The 18,839-nt window shown below is 44.8% G+C and overlaps 1 protein-coding gene across 1 annotated transcript in view; it reads right to left on the bottom strand.

The window, feature by feature from the left end:
• The window catches only part of MAPK4 (mitogen-activated protein kinase 4), a 179,393-nt gene extending 171,947 nt beyond the window's left edge, over positions 1-7,446 (bottom strand). Inside the window, exon 1 of the mRNA XM_060029547.1 lies at positions 7,311-7,446. The gene's annotated coding sequence lies outside the window, so the exon portion shown is untranslated. The remainder of the gene's footprint in view (positions 1-7,310) is intronic.
• Positions 7,447-18,839: the final 11,393 nt, after the last annotated feature.

Genomic DNA, 18,839 nt, shown 5'->3' with positions numbered 1-18,839 from the left:
TTGTTCGGGTCCTCGCCCTGGGTATCTCTTCATCTGGCTATCGATTTGTATCCTTTAATATCCTTTGTAATAAACCAGCAATCTAGTGAGTAAATGGGTTTTCCTGAGTCTGTGACCACTCCAGCAAATTAACTGAACCCAAGGAGGGAGTCATGATTTATAGCCAGTTGGTCAGAAGCACAGGTGACAACCCAGCTTGCAACTGGAACTGGAGGGCAGCCTTGTGGTCCTGAGCCCTTAACCTGTGGGATCTGATGCTATCTCAGGGACATAGTGTCAGAATTGGGTTGAATCGTAGGACACCCAGCTGGTGTCACAGAGAATTGCTCGGATATGTGGGGAAAACCCCACATACACTGGAATTGGTGATCAGAACCCTTTTCAAAGTATATGTGACTATGGTTATTTTACCTTTCTGTGCTTCACTCTCCTCATATAGTAAAACAGTACCCACTTCACAAGGTAAGGATTGAGAATTAATGCCTGGGAAGCACTGAATAAGTACTCACTGTATGCTGCCTGGTACCAAGGCGATGGAGCTCCCCGTCCACCCGAGCTTGCTTCAGGAATGGACCAGGCAGCTCAATTACTGAGACAAAAAGAGCTCAGCCTGAAACACAGCCCTTGAAGTATTGGAATTGTGGAACAGCAGGGTTAGATGGGACTCTTCATAAAATATCCATGCGGGGGAGGGAGGGTAAATAGATAATTAACAAAAAATACAGACAGGGTAACAATCCTACAGAGAAATGTTTAGCCATGTTGGTAACCAAAATGAAAACAACCATGACATACTTTTCATCTTAAATAAATAATTAAAAAAATAAAAGACCCTATGTTGTCAATGATGTGGTGAAATCATTTCCAGTTCTAGAAAGCAATTTATTAACATGGTGCTTTCCACACTCGGTGGAGTAATTTCACTATCTGGGAATGTTTACTGAGAAAACAATCCGAATTGTAGAAAAGTATAGGCACAAAACTACGCATTGCAATGACACAGTAGTCAGAAACTGGGAGCAAATAATGTCCACTAGTAACAAAATATTGTGATAAGTTAACAGGCTTCCAAAGTACTGAATTATGTAGTCATTAAAATTATGTTTACAAAGAGTTTGTAATAACATGGAAATTGTTTGTTATAATATTAGCTGAAAAAAGCAAGATAAAAAATTAAAATTATATGTACAGTATGATCCGAATTGTGTTTTAAAATGAGCTGAGAAAAGAACACTAAAAATAAACGTAGCACAATATGATCAGATCAATCAATCACAGGTAGAATGATTATTTTCATTCATCTTGCTACTTTCCACAATGAATCTGTATTACTTTCCCAAATAGGGAAATAAATGTTTCATTCTAACTATTTACTGTAAAAACAATATAAAAGAACATTAAAGGAAGTTAAAATAATTTTTTCAAAATTTTTATTGAGCTATAATTGACATATTACATTATATTAGTTTCAGGTGTAAAACAATGATTCTATATTTGTATGTATATCGCAAAATGATCACCACAGTAAGTCACTGCCACACATAGTTACAATTTTCTTCTTGTGATGAGAACTTTTAAGATCTACTCTCTTAGCAGCTTTCAAATATATAATACAGTACTGGTAACTATAGTCACCGTGCTGTACATAGAAAGTTTTATAAAATAATCTCATGCCACTAATCCAACTGTCCCAGTTTTCCCTCAGTGCTGCCTGTATGCACACACACCTTGGGCATAGATGTAATCAGTCTGAATCAATGATTAGTTCTATCTGGATTAGATGACCTGGAAAGGAGATAAGTTATCAAACTCTTTCTCCTCCTGGCTCTTCCTCCACCAATATTCACCTGGAAAGATGGAAAGATACCCCGGTGGCATGAGTATCAAAGGGAACAGGACAAACTCTGGACTCCTAGCCCAGCCTCAGCACTGACCTCTGTGTGACGTTGGCAAACCACCTAACTGCTCTCAGCCTCAGTTCCCCCATTTACACAATGGGGCAAGGAGAGCTGGTCACTGATTCCCAAGATCCCTTGCAGGTCTAAGCTCTGTGATGACGTGTAGATTTGATCCCAAATCTCCAAATTGATCTTGACTCTTGAAAAGTTTTATGAAAATCAAATCACTGTAAAGACAAATAGAAAACTACTAATTTTTTAAAGAATCCCTCCTACAGCAAATGTTCCAATAGAGAGTCTTTATTTTTGTTAAATCTAGACAGTGGCAATATTGGCAGATCAGTTTCACGCACAGCAGGCACATTTAGATACTAATCATAGCACCTTCTCTTCCTCCTTGAAAATAGGTCCGTTTAGACTAAGGAAGAAGATTGTGAATGAATGAAAAGTCTGAAATATAGAGGGCTTTTGTTTGGTTGTTTTATTATTTTAAGTTTTTGAGTATTTGAGTTAGTTGCCCACCCTGCCGCCAAAAGGTATTTCCTATCTGGCCTGTTTCAATGAAAGGAAAAGTCTCACCCCACGCTTGCGTATTCCAAAATAGAAATTTGAATCAATGAAATCTGTAAACTTTCCCAATACCATTACAGTGACTTGAAAAAGAGGTTCACTCGCTTTGGGAAGCAATAACTTGGGCACTAGGCCAACATCACTCTTACAAGGTTCATTAAGTTACTTCCATCCACTAGAAGAACTCAAGGATCCTGCTGCTAAGCTTGAACTAACCATGCCCCTTGTTCCATCCTGCAATGAAGGTGATGATGCTGACGCTATGAAAGTTCTACTTCTGAAGGCAGATATTAACAGAAGTACCGGCTACCCTGTATTTAACAATTCTATTTCGATCCCTGTGCTCTACTGAAGTCAAGTCTGAGAAGCTTCTCTTAGCTCTTGCCAGTCATGAGTAGAAGAAAGCCTCGGCTTTCCCGGTCCTGCAGCCACAGCTGTGCTGTCAGTCACTCCTCACAACAACCTCCAGAGGCAGCTTCACCTGAAGCAAATGAAACCGAAACCTCAGAACCCCTCCCAACGCTGGGGAGGGGCTCTAGCAGCCACACGTTCACCTGGTTATTTTGTCTTTTTCTTAAAGAGGACTCCTCAGAACTGGATCCTCGCCTGCCACTTCCCTCCCTCACTGCTGCCCAGTGGGCTGGGCATGACCCTGTGAGTAACACTGGTTGCCAGTGGTGGTCCTACTACCTGCATTCCTAGTATATAAATCAAACACATGCTAGGGGATGAATTTGAGAGATTTGGGGGTTTTTTGGGGGGGGCGGGGGAGGGTTGTGGTGGTGATTGTTGTTTTGCCTCCAAAGATTGACTTATTGTGATGACCAGATTAGGATATGTGTCCTGACAAAGGACATTTATTCTGATTTATGAAATTATTCATATGGAAATTCCACAATGTATAGTACACACTTGCCAAGTCACCTGTCTTGCCAACCAAGTTACACTAGAGAAGCCCTCTCCCAGGAAAGTGGGAATGTTTACGCAGCACGATACAGAGCAACCAGTACCCCTCAGAACAGCTGTTCACAATCGGGGTGACTCTGCTCCCCAGGGGACATCTGGCGATAACTGGGGGCACTTTTCATTGTCACAACTTGGGGAGGGGGTGTGGGGTGCTACTGGCATCTAGTGGGTAGAGGCCAGGGCTGCTGCTAAACATTCTGCAATGCACAGGTCAGCTCCCCACGACGAAGAATTATCCAGCCCACAACACCAAGAGTGCCCAGGTTGAGAATCCCAGCCTTAAGAGAATGGCACCTGTAGGGAAGGAAGCAAGGATTCTGTCTAGAAAATGATGATCGTCTAAAGAACAGAGCGAGTGAAGGCCAGGTTGACAGGGAGCTCAGGCAGAGCTGCTCTCTGACCTCAACCACCATGCCACGGTGAGAAGCAATGAAGGCTCCAGACTTTTATGGATTGTGGGAATGCAGAGACCCTTGCCGAGAGGGCCTACGTGAGGAGGTGGAAGCATAATTTCAGGAGCACCAGGAAAGGCGCTTCGCCTCCCCAGGTACCTCCAATACCCACTTGTCTATGCTTGAAATCTTCTCATGGTGGACAAAGCTTTTCCTTCCATAATGAGGCTTAAAGTGCAAGGACCCCTGGAAGAGAGAACAGTGACCTACATTCATATTCAAGAGAAAGTGACTGACGACAGATTGTTTTTGCCCCTCATTTTCATACAGTGAAAGGCTTTGGGCAGCTGAAAGCGGTGGAGAGGAATAGAGGCCAGGCCCTGACGAGGTAGGGAAAGGGGGAAGGAATGGGCAATCCAGGGTTCTGGAATAAATGTCACCTGCTCTACAGACTATGCCGGATCCTGTAGGCAGGGAAGGATGCAGAGAAAAAAAACAAAGTCACATTCTTGGCCTTGAAGAAGATTACAATACAGTTCAGCTCAGGTGAAAAACTCTAGGAATGTTTCAAAGAATGGTAGGGATGCAGTGCTATCCCTGCCGCTGGAACAGGAGACAAGGGTCCTCACCAGCTGTGGGAATCACAGTGAACCCCAGACAGTGCTGGGTGAAGCCCCTACCTGACACCTAGCAAAGTCGTGGACACAGAGTTAAATGCTCAGGCAGTGCTTCTTTGTTGAATGAATGGAAACTCTTCCAGATGAATAGCTATCAAATTCCTAAAGTGCTCTAAAGATGGTTTGTTTTCCATCACACTTTCGCTTACAACCTTTCCCTCAATTTGGGAGGGAGATCTTTGTTCATCTTCTTTTCCCATCTGAATCCTGTTCCATCTTGCAAGGCCACTTTATGTTTTCTCTGTACATTCCTGATTTTGGCCTTTTTTTCCCTCCCTCTTCTTATAAGTACAGGGCCTCCAAGTCATTCATCTAGTGCTTACCATATTTCCTAGGTATCTTCCAGAAAAGATTTGAGGGGAGCTTTCAGTTTCATAACAAAAAAATAACACAGTGCAGTATTTAAAAGAAAAAAATTTTTTAAGGGAGATCAGAAATAAATTGGGAAGAAAAAGATCATTGTACCGAGAAGCTAGGATAAAGCACTTACTAGGAATTTCTGGACGCCAAGTTAAAAAGATAACCATACTAGACAGAGCAAGTTCTCGCCGTCTGATGAAAGGAAAGGCACAATTCCATGAGGACAGAATTTTGTTTTCGACATCAAATTCTGGGAGGAATTTGCTCCCGGCTTTTCATGTGTGGTGCCCGAGCAGTCAGTTTACGGGTTTATCTCAAGAACTCATACTAGACTACAATCCTACCAACTAGACTACATTTCCTTGATAACAGCCTATATATAACAACTATTTGTCAAGAGGCTGAGGACCCATGGTTTTCTTGCCAATCTGGATATTCCAGCGTGTCTCAGGATCCCAGGAGTATCAGAGTAATGGAGTCATCTAACCTCTTAGTAGGTAGGACCCTCAGACCATTTGATTTTGCCTGTAGGTCCCCAGACACCACAGTGATGGGATTTTAAAGCCACTCTCAACCCAGTCACCAGTTTGGAGCTAGCGGCTGGCAGGTCCATGCTGGCCCTATCTTCATGCTCCCAACCCCCCGCCCTCCTGGTTTAATTGATTGTCTTTTGTCTGTCTTTCTGGCCCTACCACAGACTCTCCAGCCTTTGAGTGTCAAGGCTTTGCCTCATTAACCTTTGATTGCCTGCAGTAACTAGCACGGTGCTTTGCACAAAGAAACTGCTTCCCTTTTCTTTTTTCAATGTGAGGAAACTGAATTAGAAAGAGGTCCCACAGTAGCCTTTTCATTATTCTGCCCTGCTCCCCTGTGAGAAACCCTCAAGCTGTAGTGTAGGAGACCAGCTCTTCCTAAACCACACAGCAAGCTGTCTGGAAAGGTTAAAATGCAGGTTACGAAAGGAACTGAAGGGTTCGAAGACATATTCTGGCTTCCTTGCTCCATATCCCTGCCCTCAAAAGATACACTGGGCAAACCTTCAGAAAAAAAGCGGGGAAAAAAACCCAGCTTGTACTCAGTAGATGCTCAGTAAATACCTATTAAAATAAGGTCAGAGCACAGGTACCTTGAACATTGTAAGTACTCAATAAAAATCCTCTAAACTGAAAAGTTTGTAACACATCTGTTTTGCACATGGTAAGTGCTCCGTAAATATCTTTTAAATGAAGATAATCGTAGGGTTGCTGCCTTGCACATAGTAGGCCCCTATAAATGGCTATTAAATTGAATAGAAGCAGACACTCGCTCCTTAGAGAACCTGGGCAGAGGTGACATTAATCAAGTCCCAGGCACAGATCCATGAATGGCAATGCGCGTCTCGAGGTAGCGTTTTCGAGAGTGCTGGAGAGGCGCGTGACGGCGCGCGGCCGCGGCGGACACCCCGCTCTTTAGCAAGCAGCGGACCCACTGCCAGATCCCGAGCATTGATTAGCGATCGGAATCTCTTCCCCACCCAGGGGGCGGGAAACAGCTGCCGCCTCCAATTGTCACTTTGGGGTTGCACCTGGAGCTTCCGCCAGGGTCCCCTTCCCGGGGTATCCGCCCGCCCCGGCTTCTCCCCGGATTCCGGAGAGTTACGGACAGAACAAAAGCAAAAAAGCCAGCCGGGCTTCCGATTGCTTTTCTGACGGAGAGCAGCCGGGGAAGAGGCTGGGGGAGCCCGCCCGGGACGGCGCTGTGATGTCAAACCCGATTCTCCGCCCGTAGCCTCCCGCTCTCCCCGCAGATTCGGGTTTGAGGTTACCCAACGGGAAAAGCGGCGGAGCTCCCTCCCTCCCCGCTCTCCCGGGCGCCCCGAGCCTCCTCCCTGGGGCCGCGAAGGGGCAGAGTGTGAGCCTCGGTGGGGTGGGGCGTAGGGGGCGCTATATTAACCCTTGAAAAAGACGGGAAGGAGGCTGGAGGGGAGGATGCTAGAGGACTGGGGCAGACCCCATCACCGAGATCCGAATCTGAACTGGCAGTACGAACAGCCCCTGGGCGCCCCAAAACGCGCCGAACCGTCCTTGGGGATGGGGTCCCCTCGCGGCGTCCGGTCCCTGTAGCCTCTTCCCCTATACCTCCCGCCCCGGGGAAGCCCAGCGGTAACATTCCCATCCAAATCGCCGATCCAGGGTCTACCCAGGCGCGCGCAGTCGGCGGAGCAAGGGGTCACAGAGGGCGGCCGAGTCGATCCCACGGGAGACCTCCCACCGCTCGGAAACTCGCTAGTGTGAAATTTGCTGGGGGTTTTGTTTCGGTTTTTTTTTTTTTTTTAAGGTGAAATGGGGCTGCAGAGAGAGAGGGGAAGTATCATTTCTTCCTTTCTCTCCGGCTTCTCCGGAGCCCGTGGAACTCCGAGAGGAGCAGGCAGCCGGCAGAAGAAAGAAAGCAAAGGGGGAGCCACTTACCCAAAGCAGAACCCGAGAGCGCGGCGGCCCGGGAGCGAGCGGCGCCTTTGTCTGCGGTCGCGGCGCCGGCGCGCTCGGCTCGGCCGGTCCCAGCCCCGGCGCGCTGCAAGCTCCGGCGGGCGCCCGGAGAGCCCAGCTCGCGGCTCCGGCTCCGGCTCCGGCTGCGGCTCCGGCCCTTACCCCCGCTCGCACCGCCCAGTGCTCGCCGCTGAGGCTCCGCCCCGAGCCGGGCCCCGCCCCCGGCCCGCCGGGCCCCCACCTGCTGCGGCGGCCGGCGCGGGGGAGCCCGGCCTTGGGCGGCAGGGGTGGGGCTACCTCCCCCGCGCGCCCCGCTTCCTTCTCCTGCAGCCCCCGGGCCGCTCGGCCGCGCTGTTCCGGAGCCGAGCGCGTGCAGTGTAGACGGGCCTTCTCCGACCCAGCCCCCTCGGAGGCAACCTCACCTGGGGTGCCGGGCGCCCGCGTTTTCTGAGTCGAGCCCAGGTCCCGGGGTAGCCTGGCCTTCCAGCCTGGGCGCAGGCTCCCCAGAGTCCTCCCTCACCTTTGAAGCTCGTCCTCACTCCTGCCCAGGGGAGGGACCCCTCGGGCTCTGCCCGGGAGGGATGGGGCGGCGGGAAGCGGAGTGCCCCTGCGCCCCGGCCGAAATCCCGGCCTCTCTGCCGGGTCCGCCCCGGTCTGCTGCAGCGGCCGGAGGCGGGGGCGCCAGGGAGAAGTGGCCGGCGGGGACCGGGTGGCGCGGGAGGGGGGACCTGCCGAAGGTTGAGGGGGCGCAGAGCGCACGTGCACGGGTGCAGAGCCTGGCGCCCGGGGTGTGAGTCTGTGCTCATTTGCACGGCCGAGATAAAACTAACAGAAGGAAAGCAACACTTAGGAAGCCAGAGAAAAGGAAAGCAGAAGCCACTAGACCCATAACACTCACTGGTAATAATTAGTGTTTAGGTGGTGCCTTCTGGCAAATCCAAAGTCGTCCACACCGATTAGGGGCGTCACTTAATGCGTGCACCGCAGTGGAATGGTTGAGAGCCGATTTTCTAGGCAGAGAAAAATATGATAACCTAAATATTGTATAATGAGGTCACTAGTGGCTTTAGCTGCTCATGAGCCCTCCCTTCTCCCAACTCCCAAAGCATTCAGTGTGAGAACTCCACTTTGACACTTCGTAGGGTCTGCTATGTACTCTGGTTCTTTCTGCTTCACGCCCACCTCTACTTCCAGGGCCTCATACAATTCCAGGTGTGTAATAGTCACTGAATAACTGTTGAAATAATTAATGTGTGAATCATATAACTGTGCTAATTGTAACGTGGGCAAAAACATAAAAATGTTCAGTTGTGGGATCATATTGGAAAATGTATTAAGTGGTTAGAACAGTGATGTGAAGGGTAATAAATGGTAGCTGTAATTATTGTGTAGATACAATTGCTATTAATTATATGTATGTAGGTAATAGGTTTAGGATTAGATGCTAAATTAGAGACAGCAGTAATCTGGACCTTCATTAACATCAGGATAAGGAGAGAGTGTGTAACAAGCAGATGTGTGTACATCAGTGGTAAGACATTCCAATGTATCTTCCCCAAAGAGAATATTTTAACATTTTGCTTCTTTAATTTTCGTTACAAATAAGTATTATCAATTGAGTGGGTATGCATAAGTATGAAATGTTCTTGTGTTGATTTATTCATTTTTATAACATGTTTCCTAGGAAGGAAGAATAAGAGGCCTCAAGGATGCTCATTTCATCCAAAAAAGCTGGAAGGGCAAATGTCCCACCACAGTAAACTCACTGGGGCAAGGGCCTGGTGGGCCTGAACAGGCTGACCAGGTTGACCCCAGGAAAGCTCAGTCTCCCTCCTGGGTGTTTTAGATCAGTGTCTTGGGTCTGTGCAACTGCTCTGGGAGCAATGTGCTTGTCCACGTGAGATAATTTATCTCCTCCATTTGGCAACTGGGAAAATGTAATTTTCTCTGTGTGATGAGCATGAGTGAATGGCTCATGCATAGTGAATTGCCATCTTCCAAATCATGGGACAAGGGTGTGAAATATGCATTTTAATATTAGAGTCCATTACTGCACAATGCCAGGGGAATGAGTGGGAACTAGGCACCCTCCATCACATTTATATCACATGGTGTCATTTTCCTGTGGATGCTGCTATCAAGAAACAGGTTGTTCCTTATTTTTACTCCAAGAGAAGACTCCTAAAGAAACAGCTGGCCTAGGTAGGGGTAAATCAGCAGAAAATAACCATACAGAGCTTAGGGGTTGGGAAGGTCACCCAGTCATTTTGGACTTCTTTTTTTTCTGGGGGGGAAGAATGTACCAGCATTTCTCCACTGCCTATGACTAGATACTACAAGTTGTACCTAAGTGGCTAGGCCAGGGTGCCAATGTCTGCGGTGGTCCTGGAGGACACAGGCAGGGAGTAGCCGCATCGATCAGGAGAATGCCATGCCTGCCTTCCTGAGGATGGATGGATATAATTTTTAAAAATATTGTGGCTATAGACTGAATGTTTGAGTCTCCCCAAAATTCTTATGTTGAAATCTAATCCCCAATGTGATGGTGTTTAGGGACTTTGGGAGGTGATTAGGTCATGAGGGTGGAGCCCTCAGCAATGGGATTAGTGCCTTTATAAAAGGGCACAGGTTGAATACAGTGGTTTAAGAACCAGGAAGCTGGCTCTCACCAGACGCCAAATCTGCCAGCACCCTGATCTTGGACTTCCCAACTTCCAGAGCTATGAGAAATAAATGTTTTCATAAGCCACTCAGTCTACGGTATTTTTTGTTAAACAGCCCAAAGGGACCAAGACAATTGTGCTAGCCAAATTAATCTCTTCTGACACCCATTTTTGACTTGGTCCTAGGTGGAGGAAGGGAGGCAATTTAGATTTATCAAACAGTTTTTCCCCACCCCACTCCTTCTATGCCAAGAACTTGGCATCAGGGCCCATGACTTTGCATGTGGCCTCTCTCCTGGTGGTATGGACTGGCCATGGTTAAGGAACTAACTGGACCAGGACTTCTAGAAGCTGGAGTCCCAGTTGCAGGGGCATATAAATAAGCCTGTGCTATGCCAGGTGTCCTACTCCCTCTTTTGGGAGAGATCTGACCTATAGACTATCTATCTATATATCTAACTATCTATCTAACTCCTTTCTCTTTGCTCATATGTGCAGCTTGTACAGCTAGGAAGGTGAGACAGGCCTGGGGCTGTTCTCACAGGCTGGGACTTAAGGTTGACAAATTAGAGGCAACTCTCTCTTCACCATCACCCCAGGATGCTCTGGAAATGTCTTTTCTCACCAGCAGAAAAATGAGACACAGGCATAGAGTTGGAGGAGAAAGCAATAGGCCCTTTGGGTTGCTTGGTTTTAACTATAGGCCAGTGACTCCAAACCTACATGTCCACTAGAATCACCTGGAAAATCTTTAAATACACTGAGAAAAAGAAGTAATAGGTGACTACAGTGACCCACTCACTAATGTCGGTCCCCATTTGTCATATTCTGCATTCCCTCCTCTGATTGTAGATAAACTGTCCCTGCTGTATCCAAAGTCACCTCCCACTTATGTGTAAGACCCATCCTCTCACTTATTTAAGGATATTACTTTATAAATGCTCCCCTCTCTCTTTGATCATTAGTTTTTCCTCATGAGGTCATAAGCAGCAGCTTTCCCATATGGTTTAATGTCTTGAATCTTAAACAAAACAAAATAGAACCTCTTTTGACTCTATTCCACTTTAGCAGCTCTCCCTTATCTCTTCCCTCTTTATAACAAACGTCTTCCCTCCTTTATAACAAATCTTGGCAAAACAAAACTTACATCTGCTCAGTGTCTCTACTTCTTCTCCTCCATTCTTTCTTTAACCAGTGCTAGCCACTACTCTATGGAAAATGCTCTTGTCAGGTTCATCAGTGACCTCCATGATTTTAAATCTACTGATCACTTCTCAGGCTTTATCTTACTTGCCCTATCCAACATTTGACATAGTTAATCATGCCTGTCTTCTTGAAATACTTTTTGTTTTCACTTGGCTCCCAGGACACTTCTGGTTTGCATTCAACCTTACTGAACCCTCAGGGAACAATGAATGCTACCTACTGAAAACAGCACAGCCAACAGCATAAAAAATGGAAAAGTACTAAAGCCATTTCCACCAAATTCAGGAAGAAGATAGAGATGTTTGCTATCATCACTATTATTAACATTGTTTAGGTGGCTAAAATAAAGCAATAAGACATGAAAATGAAATAGTAGATACAACTCTTCAAAAGAAAATTACCAAAAAAAAATCTTTATTTGTAGATGCTGTAACTATACAATGAAAAACCTCAGGACTCTAGCTGCTTTTTAAATAAAACTACTAGAATTAATGAGTATGTGGTACAGTGGCTAGAAATAGTAGAAAAAATAAATAAAACCAAAAACTCGTTCTTTGAGAAGGACAATAAAATATGTAAACATTTTAGAAGAATTAAGGAAAAAAGAAAGAAAAAAATATGAGAAAAGTAACATAAACATAGATTGAAGAGATAGTTTTTAAATGATCAAAGAAAATTGAGTGCAGTTCTCTAGTAAGACATTTAATTTAAATTCATTGTTTTAGCCTTTTTTTAAAATCAGATACTGTTCTTGCTTTCATGGAGCTCACGGTCTAGTGGGGAGATATATATTAAATACATACTTATGCAAATAACTGAATTTCCTTGTATGAAAGTTCTAACTGGCAGATCTAATCTCATTGGGTGAGGAGTGGTCAAGAAAGGCTTCATGGGGGAGCAAAAATTAAGTTGTATGTGGAACAAGAAAAGTGGCTTGAGCAGAGGGAACAGTGTGAGGGAAGGCTGAGGAAAAAGTAAGAGCATTTGAAATTGTCACAGGCTTCAAGGCAGGGTGGGTGGAAGGAAGAGCAGCAGAGAGAGGGTCAGGGCACAAATCATCAAGGCTGTATGACCCATAGCAAAAATCTTGGCCTTAATCCTAAGTGTCATGGAAAGCTCTTTTGGCATTTTAAACTGGGAAGAGTTGAGTCCCTACTATGTAAACTATGTCATCTGTAAGGTCTGCAAAGATTATAACCATGAAGCAGGGCAGCACTTACCACCCATCCTTTGTCCCTAGCATCATTCAGTGATACTGGCCACCAATATCCCCAACAAGCTCCCTATCTTAGAGGTTTCATGGAAATCCTGCAGTGCCTTCAAGGTAGGTCAGCCCAGGTATGAGGTATCAAGTGATTTGGGCAGATCTTGACGCTGGCCTGATTCCCACAGGCAGGGCCAACCTCTCAGCCTGCTAACTTCCCACCAGTTTCTTGACTGGCTTGGACCATCCCAGCATTCTCTTCTTTCAGCCTGAGATAAGACCTCACTGAAATTCTAACTGCATGTTCCCTGCTCTGTCCTTACTTCACCCAGTCATGTGTTTTTTCAAACTATAGGACATAACCCAATAATTATGAGTTGTGAAATCAATTTAGCAGATACTGCCAGCATTTTTGGAACAATGAAATAGAATAGAAAACATCACAGTTCCCTGTGATAAGAGTATCACTTGGTGACATTTTAGTTTCAGATATATATGTTTGTATGGGGATGAGGATGTGAGTGTGAGCACACAAACCGTGGGTCACACCACTAAATGGTTTTCTTAATTATGGGTCATGATCAAAAAAAGTCTGAGATTCATTACTCTACTTCCTTCCCTCTTCTGCTCTGTGTAGACATTTGAACTCACTGAGATTTGACTCTTCTGCCTCACCTCATTTCATTTCTCCAAGTCATTTTTATTCACCTCCTAACCTGTTAAAATATTCTATTTATCTCATACAAACAATACACTGTTAATATAATATATTGGAATTTATCCCCTAATCCTGGTGCTTAACTTGGGTTTTTCTCCTCATCACCAACAGTGGCTTACGCTTATCACAGTGACCCATGATTTGATGAGTAGCTCACGCCCATAAGGACAGAAAACTCATCACCTGTGCCTTGTTGGTACCTAATTGCGCTTGCCAGTCCCAGAATGGTCCATAAACTTCATCCTCCGATCCCAAAAGCCTTCATTAGGCATACCTTATGGGGCTAGATGCCTGAACAGACATTATGCCAGGCTGGTAAGGTCCCTAGCATCCAGGATCTAGAAGACAATTGATCTAATATTTGCCTCAGTCCATCAATTACCAAGTGCTTCCTACACACTTAGAATAATGTTCTGTATTTAAACTCTGATAGTTATAACCCCCTGGACAAAGACTGTGAGTTGCCTAACTTTAAAAACGCGATCTCTTTATTCTCTTCCTGCCCCTCTCCCTCTCCTCCCTCAGGTTGGTATTATCATGGCCCTAGTTTTTCTGAACACGATTATGGACTTGACAGTTATGGGGGGCACCAGCCTCTCGCCATCTCTGTAAGCACTTAGTAAATGTGGAATTGGATCTCTATCCCCCAAATCCCCATCTCCCAATGCCAGGATAAGGTACACACGACTATATTGCAAATGAGCCCCAAATGGTTTTGTAGTTGTTGTTGTTTACATAAATGAAAAAAACCTCAAGAGACATTTATGAGGTTTCTTTCTAAGTGCTGAAATAATATTTTCTTTATTAGAACTTGTCTCTGGCTCTATGAAGAGCATCATAAAATGTGTACGCAAGAGGAGACTGTAGTTTCTATGACCCCAGCATACATCCAACCCAACCTCTGCCTAGGCATCAGGAATTTTACTAGTAATGAGAGTTGAGCAGCCCAGCTTGTGTGAGTAATTTTCATGGAAAAAGAAAATTGTGGCTGAGTAGATTAAACATAAATGTGTTTCTAATAACAATACTTTTAATATAAATAGCACACACAGTCACACAAGGCTCCAATGAAAGCATAATGAATTCCAGTTATTTCTCTAGGGCAATCAGTCAATTATCAAAGACCAGAACACACATTCTATTCAACCAAGTCAAGACTATAACAACCTAAATCTCTCAGGCAGTGCCATTATTTTGTGAGTCGAATTTGCAGCACAAACCCGAGTCCACATAAAGGGTATCTCGTGGTCAGGATATATGTTCACCAGAAATGAAAGCAAAGATTAGTGAATTTATTAGGAATGTATGCTTGCATGTTGGTAACTACTGCCCTTTGTTTTTACAGAAGTTCCAATGTGTCCGTTACTTGTTGCCTGTCAGTTACGGGGATTGCACTTGAATTCCCTAAAAGTGAGTGACTTACTTAAACATCATTTCCTAGGAGGCACCTAACCTCAGGAAATCATTTCACAGATGCTACAGACTAAATGTTTTTGTCCCCCGCAAATTCATAAGCTGCAGCCTAATCTCCCAAAGTGATGGTATTGGGAGGTGGGGCCTTTGGGAGGTCATTAGGTCATGAAGGTGGTGCTCTCAGGAATGGGATTTGTGCCCTTATAAAAGAAGCCCCAGAAAGCTCCCTCAACCATTCCACCAGATGTGGACACAGTAAGAAGACAGACATCTATAAATCAGGAAGTAGCTCTCACCAGACACTGAATCTGCCGGTGCCTTGATCTTGGACTTCCCAGCCTCCAGAATGTGAGGTATAAATTTCTGTTGTTCATAAGCCACCCAGTCTCTGGCATTCTGTTATAGCAGCCTGAACAGACTTAGACAACAGAGAAACAGGTCTAAGGAAGGTCCAGGGTCTCAAATGAGGTAGCACATGACCATCTTTCTCTGTAGCACTAAAAATATGACTCATTTATTGTGGTATAATAAGAAATAGTTGATCTTTGTTCCCGGCACAAAGCTCCTCAAACCCTCAGAATTTCCTGAGTGATAGGAGTGTCTTTTGTTCTTCATAAGGAGTCCCATTCATCCCACCTGAGTTTATGTTAATGAGGGGACTTAAGGTGAGGCTACTTCAAAACCTCAGGCTGGGGTTGTTCAACAGAAAGACCAGATGATTAGAGGAGTGGAAATTCAGCCCCAGCCACGACCTCTGGGAAGGGGCAGGGGGAACGGCTACAGATAAAACTCATGAATGATGAGATTAGATGGGCTGCTGGGTAGGTGACCATATCCACATGCCAGGAGGGTGGCACACCCCCATTCTATGGAACAGAAGTTCCTGTACTCAGGACCCTTCCAGGCTTTGCCCTCCATACCTCTTCACCTGGCTGTTCATCTGTATCCTTTCTAATAAACTGGTAAACATAAGTAAATGTTTCTCTGAGTTCTATGGGCCACTCTTGCAAATTAATCAAACCTGAGGAGAGGGTCGTGGGAACTTCTGAGCTATAGCTGTTCTGTCATAAGCACAGGTGACAACCTGGGCTTGTGATTGGCATCTGAAGGGGCCTGTAGGGGGTGCAGTTTTGTGGGACTGAGCCCTTAACGTGTGGGATATGACACTATCCCCAGGTAGACAGTGTCAGGATTGAGTTAAGTTGCAGGACACCCAGTCAGTGTCTGCTGAGAACAGGAGAGTTGCTTGATAGTGCTGAAAAAAGCTCACAGTGGACTTATGAATTATTAATACCTGCTCTCCAGTTTGGTTTTGTCTTCTGGAAGAAAATCTATTTATGATTATTATAGTTATGCCTGATTTATAACCTGTTGATTACAGAAAGGGATAGGAGGCACTTTGCAATATTATAAAACATATGAAGCTATAAAGCACTCTTCTGAGTTTTGGTAATCAGTCTTGGTTTACAGTTATTCTCAGTATTTTATTAAATAAAGACCTGCTGCTATTCAATTCTGGCAAAGACGAGGAAAGCCCCTGACTAATACTGGCAGATGTGGCTGATAAGAATAGACTTCCACTTAGATTTTACAGAGTTGCTTTCTCCTAACTATTATAAAGGAAACCGGCTGACAAAAAAAAAATAATGTTCCAATTAAGATGTGCACACAGTCTGTCATGGATGGAGTTGGTGCCAGAGTCACTGAAGAAATTCAGATGAGAAGGGTCAGGGCTTTGATTACACTTTCTTGAGACATCAGGAGGAAGAAGAGCCCCCAAAACCATTTAATGACACAGAGCATGATAAAAGAGCACTGGATTGAGAGTCTGGTGTGCAGCTCCTGCCACTTACTAGCTGTATAACACTGGGCAAGGCTTCTCCCCTTGCTGGGTTATAGTTTTCTCATCTGTGAAATGGAAGTGCTCACCCACTATATCAAACACTCCTTGGGCACCGCCTCAGATCCTCGTGGCCTCATCTTATTTTGGCTGGCCGCCTCAGGGACTGTCCTTGTACAGGGACCTCTGACAGCATCTCACCTCCCATTCATACTGTGGGCCTCTCACTTCCTGCCCTGGGGCTCACCTGCTGCCTCTGAGCTGTGAGATGTCACAAGACCCACTGGGTGCCCTTGCATATAATGGACAGGAAATGTTAAGGCGCTTGGGTACAGTTTTCACCAATGGGTTCTGGGAGCCGGCAGATAAATTCTTTTCACCTTCTCCCCAAGACAGATCATTCTGAGGTGCAACAGCTCATGTGGCCTCTCAGAAGAGAAGAGATCAGACAGTCAGTTGCACTTGATCATGAGTGGCAGCTGGCTCCTGAATATGCCTTTGCTTATTTTCTCTCCTCTCCTCTCTGCCCTGCTCCCTTTTCCTTCACTCCAGCTTCCCAGGCAGGGCTGTACTTCCTAATAAAGTAGTGACATATCAGCTTTCGTCTTGGAATCTGCTTTGGGGATCCCAAGCTAAGACACTAAGACAAACTCTTTCTCAGTGTCCTAAAGATTCTCAAAGGAGTCTAGCCCCCACTCGCACCCACCCTGTGAAGGCAGAGGAGGACTGCAAGGCAAGTCTTCCGTTTCATATGTCTTTCCATGTGAGGTTCATTTAAAACAAAAAAGTTCAGACATTGAAACGCATTTGAAAGCTCTTGGACTATTTAATGTTGGGGCACGTTTGGGAGAAGTCATTACAGAGGGGACATGAGTTTGATGGAAGGTTCTGAATGTACCTGCAGGGAACACTACTGCCTGAGGAATCTTAGGAGAAAAACCAAGAGGGTAGCTGGACTCTGGGTTGGAGAGACAGGATTTGAACTTGTCATCAAAATGTGGGTAGGAAAGAATTTGTATTTGTGTTTCAGGTTCCCAGGAAGCAAGTCAAGTGGACAGAGGGTCGAAGAGAGACTCTAAATCACCAAGTGCAGCAACTCTATTGCCCATGCAAAGCCATTCTCCACCTTTCTGTCCCCCTTTTTCCTACTAAAACAACACTGATTTGTTCAGATAGGAGGTTGAGATCCCTTGATCTCAGGAGCTTAATAGCTTCCCAGACCTCCAGAGGATGAATCATGATGATTTAAAGACCAATATGTGACCCAGTTCTGGCTAATGAAACACAGCAGGAAGTCTGCTAAAGAGAACTCCCTTCCTGAATTAAAAGATTGCAAAGAGACAGAGGTTGCCTCATTCTTCCTGTCTTGAATGTATTGATAGATGTGATGCCTGGTGCCCCAGCAGCTGTATTGTGATCTTGAGGCAACAAGCATGGGAAGAAGGCCAAGAGAATCTCAGGGATGTTGATCCTAGTGTCGCTGAGCTACTAAGCCAATGTCAGCAGCTGTACTTCATCTTTTTGTGTGCAGGAAAAATAAGGGCTTATTTATTTCAGCCACTGTTAGTAGGGTTTTCTGTTATAGCAAAAATCACTCCTGAGCATAGGAAGATGTGATGGAGGAACCATAAGACAAAGATTCAGAAGTCAAGGGTATAGTTTGAGGAGGAGGTAGTGGCTGACAGTACAAATGCTACAGAGGAATCAAAAGGAAGATGAGACTGGAAAACGTGCATGTCAAGTAAGAAGTCACTGGTGAACTACATGAGAGCCGTTTCAGAGGCTGATGGGGCGAAAGCCAGATTTCAGTGGGCTAAGACGAAAAGAACTCAAGGATGGATACATCAAATGTAGACCGTTCTTTCAAGAGGTTTTTACTATGTACCAAGAGCCTTCGAATGTTGCTGAGCTTTGACCTATATTTTTCACTTCTAGAGATCTATTCAAAGAAAATAATTAGAGACACAGAAAAGATTTAGGCATAAGGATAATTGCAGTTTTATCTATAATAGAGAAATGTTGACAGCAATGTAAATATCACAAAATTGGAAAATTGTGAAATAAATTATGGTATGCCTTCATCTTGGAATATTGTTCCAGCCAATATATGTGATATTTTGAAATAATTTTTTAACAGAGTGGAATAATATTCGTAATGAATTAAGTAAAAAATACAATTATAAATTTGTTGTGTATAATATATTATTTATATGCAAAAGAAAGGCAAGAAAGAAATACATTAAAATATCAAAAGTTATGGGAGAACCTCTTAAATTTATACTTTCCTCTATGTTTCAAAATTAGCATTTCTTTGTTATGTAGCCCTTGTTCCCTGCACATCTTCCCAGCAGCCCCCCAAGCCCAGGCTCTTATGCCTTAGGTTAAGTTATTTGGGCCCTCAAGGCTCATGAGTGATAAAAGTTATTTTCCTCTGAATAGATTTCATTGTAGAACATTCTCTGGCTTT

Source organism: Delphinus delphis, chromosome 13 (genome assembly GCF_949987515.2).
Source record: "Delphinus delphis chromosome 13, mDelDel1.2, whole genome shotgun sequence".
Taxonomy (NCBI): Eukaryota; Metazoa; Chordata; class Mammalia; order Artiodactyla; family Delphinidae; genus Delphinus; species Delphinus delphis.
The sequence above is the reverse complement of the archived record's forward strand: the minus strand, read 5'-3'. Positions and strand labels throughout refer to the sequence as shown.